The sequence below is a fragment of the Bombus vancouverensis genome, chromosome 16 (assembly GCF_051014615.1).
Source record: "Bombus vancouverensis nearcticus chromosome 16, iyBomVanc1_principal, whole genome shotgun sequence".
NCBI lineage: Eukaryota > Metazoa > Arthropoda > Insecta > Hymenoptera > Apidae > Bombus > Bombus vancouverensis.
The window spans coordinates 264,667-270,000 of NC_134926.1; positions in this window are offsets into that span (position 1 = coordinate 264,667).

Here is a 5,334-nt window from a genome sequence, read left to right on the forward strand (position 1 = left end):
GGACTCTGTCTCGAGCGAGGAAAAAAGCAATACGCCGTCGGACTTAGTGCCCGCGCGTATAGATAATAATAGTACAGTGCAAGCAAAAGTGCTTGACCAGTGCCGCCGTTACGCCGTCGGACTTAGTGTCTGTGCGCGTAAAACAATACGCCGCTGGAACTTAGTGTCTGTGCGCGTAAAACAATACGCCGCTGGGACTTAGTGTCTCGGCGCGTAAAACAATACGCCGCTGGGACTCTGTCTCGAGCGAAAAAAGCAATACGCCGTCGGACTTAGTGCCCGCGCGTATAGATAATAATAGTGGTGCAGTGCAAGCAAAAGTGCTTGACCAGTGCCGCCGTTACGCCGTCGGACTTAGTGTCTGTGCGCGTAAAACAATACGCCGCTGGGACTTAGTGTCTGTGCGCGTTAAACAATACGCCGCCGGGACTTAGTGTCTCGGCGCGTAAAACAATACGCCGCTGGGACTCTGTCTCGAGCGAAAAAAAGGCAATACGCCGTCGGACTTAGTGCCCGCGCGTATAGATAATAATAGTGGTGCAGTGCAAGCACAAGTGCTCGACCAGTGCCGCCGTTACGCCGTCGGACTTAGTATCTGTGCGCGTAAAACAATACGCCGCTGGGACTTAGTGTCTGTGCGCGTAAAACAATACGCCGCTGGGACTTAGTGTCTCGGCGCGTAAAACAATACGCCGCTGGGACTCTGTCTCGAGCGAGAAAAAAAAAAGCAAAAAGCAATACGCCGTCGGACTTAGTGCCCGCGCGTATAGATAATAATAGTGGTGCAGTGCAAGCACAAGTGCTCGACTAGTGCCGCCGTTACGCCGTCGGACTTAGTATCTGTGCGCGTAAAACAATACGCCGCTGGGATTTAGTGTCTGTGCGCGTAAACAATACGCCGCTGGGACTTAGTGTCTCGGCGCGTAAAACAATACGCCGCTGGGACTTAGTGTCTCGGCGCGTAAAACAATACGCCGCTGGGACTCAGGTTCGAGCGAGTAAGATAAAAGGAATACGCCGTCGGACTTAGTGCCCGCGCGCGAGAAAGAATAGCGCAGGGCAAATACAAATACAAGTGCGTGACCAGTGCCGCCGTTACGCCGTCGGACCTAGTGTCTCTGCGCGCAAAACAATACGCCGCGGGGACCTACAAATATCAGAATGGCTACGAAGGGTCAATCCCCAACCGCTACAAAAGCAAGAGTGGTTCTCCAACCACTGAAAACGCAAAAGGTGGAGGGGAAAAGCCCGGTTCAGGAGAGAAAGAAGAGAACAGAGGAGAAAGAAAAAGGGGAAGAGGCGAAGCAGCAGCAATCGCCTGTAGCAGCAGACGAACCCCGCACTGTGCCCGATTTAAGAGCACAGGCAGGGGAAATAGAGAAGGGCGTATTAGCCTTCTGTCTGGACCCAAGTAAGAAGGTTAACAAGGAGCAAACCGCAGCCATCATGCGGTATTTCCGGGACATGCGAGGGATAGTGGAAGAACTCTTACTCCACAACAGCTACCTCACCGGGAAGTTGGACCAGAGCACCGGCGCGGAGAAGAAAGAAACGGCGATACTGAGTGCCGTCAACAAGACGCTACAAACGAGCAAGCGGCTCGAAACGGCAGTCAAATCAAGGATGGAGCCTAAGCAGTCCTCCTACGCCGAAAAAGTCAAAATGAAGAATAGTATGGTGGGGCAAATCGCGGTCAAACCACCTACAAACGCGGTGATAATCCGGCCGGAGTCGTCAGACTCCGAGATAAAAACGAGTGAGGAAGCACGGGAGGCAGTCTTCACGCTGGTGAACCCACGTAAGAGAGGAATCCAGATCACCGCAGTGAAGAAAATCAGAGGAAACGGTTTAGTCGTGGAAACGGCGAACCCCGAAGGCCTAAAAGCGTTCACGGAGAACGCCAAGCTAAAGGAAGCCGGCCTAAAAACCAGCACGCCGCAGAGGAGGCTGCCCCGGGTAATATTATATGATGTTCCACGGGAAATGCCGGAGAAGGAAATAATGGGCTGCATCAAGAAGCAGAACCAAGAAAGGCTAACAGATGAAGACGTCGGAGCCATCAAATTCTGCTTCAGAACAGGCCGCAAGGACTCCGAGGAAACTAACTGGGTACTGGAAGTGCCCCCCCAGGTAAGAGATAAACTACTAACTGGCAAGATATTCATCTCGTGGAATGCTTGCCGGGTTCGGGATTACATAGCCGTCAGCCGCTGTTACAAGTGCCAAGGCTATGGGCACGTGGCAAAACACTGCCGCTTGGGCTATGAAATCTGCGCACATTGCGCGGAAAGCGGACATAGCACTAAAGAGTGCACGAATAAAAACAAGAACGCCGGCTGCGTCAACTGCAAGAAGGCAGGGAAAAAAGGCGATCATGCGGCCTCTAACGCAGACTGCCCTATGTATAAGAAGGCGTTAGAAATAATTATCTCCCGAACTACGTATGAGTAAAGCCCCGAGCAAAAATGGAAGAGGACACGGGGGTAGAAGGGGTATAAGGATCCTGCAGCATAACATGCAGCGTTCCAAAACTGTCCCCCACGAAATCAGGACACAGATGGTAGCTGATGGCGACGAAATCTTGCTAATGCAAGAGCCATACAGCATCGACGGAAAAATACCCGGACTCGGAGCAGGAATCTCGATCGCCTGTCGGGGTTCGAAGGGTGACCCACCAATGGCAGCAGTAGGAGTTAAGTCGAAGGAGCTAACGCCGCTCGAAATTGCCGGACTATGTACAACGCACTGCGCTTGTGTACAAGTAAGCGATGGAGAGACGGAGGTATACTTCGTCAGCCAGTACTTTCCGCCGACCGAAAATATCGAAGTCGGCCTCGAGCAATTAGACAAAGTACTGAATAGGCTCAGAGGGAAGAAAGCCATTATTGGCCTGGACTCCAACGCCAAATCTCCGCTGTGGTGCAGCAAGGACACCGACGACAGAGGTGAGGCCCTGGAGGCTGTCATCGCACAATACAACCTCCACATCCTCAACAAACCAGGACAGGCACACACATTTGAAACAACGAGAGGGCGATCGAACATAGACCTGACTATGGCGACTCCGGAAGCAATACCGCTCGTGAAGGAATGGAGAGTACACGAGGACGGAACCTCCAGCGATCACAGAATACTGGAGACGCGTCTCGATTTTAACGAGGGGAGTACTCCGCCGCAGCTTCAGGAAAGAAGATACAACACTCGGCACGCCAACTGGGAGGTCTTTCAAAGAGTGATCATAGAGGAAAAGGCGACACTCCGAGAGACAAACCCCCGGCAGCCGAACGAGGTTGAACGAATGGCCGAGCAGATGCAGGAAGTCCTCAGAAGAGCCTGCGATGCCGCCATTCCGAGGAAAAAATGGTATCACAGATCGGTGCCATGGTGGACGCCTGAGCTCACACGAGCAAAGAGGGAAGTCTACCGGGCAAGGAGGAAATATCAGGGGACCAGGGACCCCGCAACGAGGGAGCAGGAGAAGCTGCGGTATAGAGAAATCAGAAAGGAGTACGTAAAAGCAATCACCAGGACCAAGATACGCAGCTGGAGAGAATTTATAACCAAGGAGGGCAACGCAGAACCCTGGGGTATTGCCTACCGAACGGCCACGGGCAAGCTAAGGAGGGAAGAAACAGTGTCGACTCTGCGGACGCCACAAGGGGAAACCTCCAACTGGCGAACCACCGCGGCGGCGATGCTGTCCGCCCTACTACCCGACGACGAGGAAGAAACGGACACGCCGGAGCAGACAGCGATCAGACGCGACAGTACAACCCCCCCGAACGTCGAGGACACCCCAGAGTTCCGCTACGAGGAACTCAGTGGCGCCGTAAAACGACTAACGAAGGGGAAATGTCCTGGACCTGACCTAGTCGAGGCCGAAGTAATCCAACGCGCCTGGGGTGGAATCCATCAGGAACTCCTCAGGCTCATGAATAGCTGCCTCACCTGGGGAGTCTTCCCGAAGGTTTGGAAATTGGGGAACGTCATCACTATCCCGAAGGGACCAGAACGGGATAAGAGTAGCCCGAAGTCTTACAGGCCGATTTGCCTACTATCGATGGTGGGCAAGTTACTGGAAAGGCTGATGGCTGCCAGGATGACAACTATATTCCACGACCACGCCCTAACGTCGGACAGGCAGTACGGCTTTCGCCCCGGTAGATCCACAGTGGATGCGATCACGAAATTCCGCGAGATAGTCGAGCGAATGAGTGAGGAAAAGTACGTACTCGCAATCGCGCTCGACATATCAGGAGCATTCGATAACGTGTGGTGGCCCAACGTGATGCACGAGTTGAAGAGAAGAGACTGCCCCGCCAATCTATATCGACTGACGAGAAGCTACTTTTCGGATAGAGCCGTGCGAATCGCGGGGAAAAATGATATGGTCAGCAAGCCCGTTACGAAGGGTTGCCCGCAGGGGTCGGTACTGGGTCCAAGCTTCTGGAACCTAATATTCGACGACCTGCTAGCCGAACTCACGACAAGCGCGACAGAGTGCGAACCGATCGCGTACGCGGACGACATAGTGATCCTGGTCGCAGGAAAGGCGAGAACCGAACTGCAAGAGAAGGGACAAGATATAGTCACACGCGTTGCTACCTGGTGCGACAGGAAGAAACTCACGCTGTCGGCGGAGAAAACGGAAATGATGCTCGTCAAGGGCAAGCTGGATGCGGAGAGACCACCGATCATCAAGATCGATGGCAGAAGCATAAAAATGAAACAGGCTATAAAATACCTGGGAGTGTACCTAGAAAGCGGCCTGAAAATAAACAGGCATGTACACGAGACGACAAAAAAGTGCCAGAAACTATTCAACAGCCTCGCGAGAGTGGCCAAGGCGAAGTGGGGACTCGGACACGCGGCCATGCGTACCCTGTACAAAGGGCTGTACGAACCGATAACCACATACGCCGCAGCCGGCTGGAGCGACCTGCTGAAAGGTAAGGCGAAGAGCAGACTAATAAGATCGCAGAGGATGGCACTCCTCCGAGTGACAAAGGCATACAGGACAACGTCAACAGAGGCCCTCCAAGTCATCGCCGGAGCTATCCCGATCGACCTCCTCATCGAAGCCCGAGCACGGAAATACCGATGGGGGAAAGGCCAAGACGACGCGAGCAGCGAAAAGGAAATCGCCAGGCAAGCAATAGAGAAGTGGCAGGAACGCTGGCAGACCACGAGCAAGGGGAGGACGACTTATGCGTACTTCGACAGCATTAAGGACAGGCTTGAGAATCGCTGGGTAAGACCCGACCACTATATGACACAGTTCATCAGCGGTCATGGGGACTTTAACAGCAAACTCAAGACGTTCGGCTTGAGCGA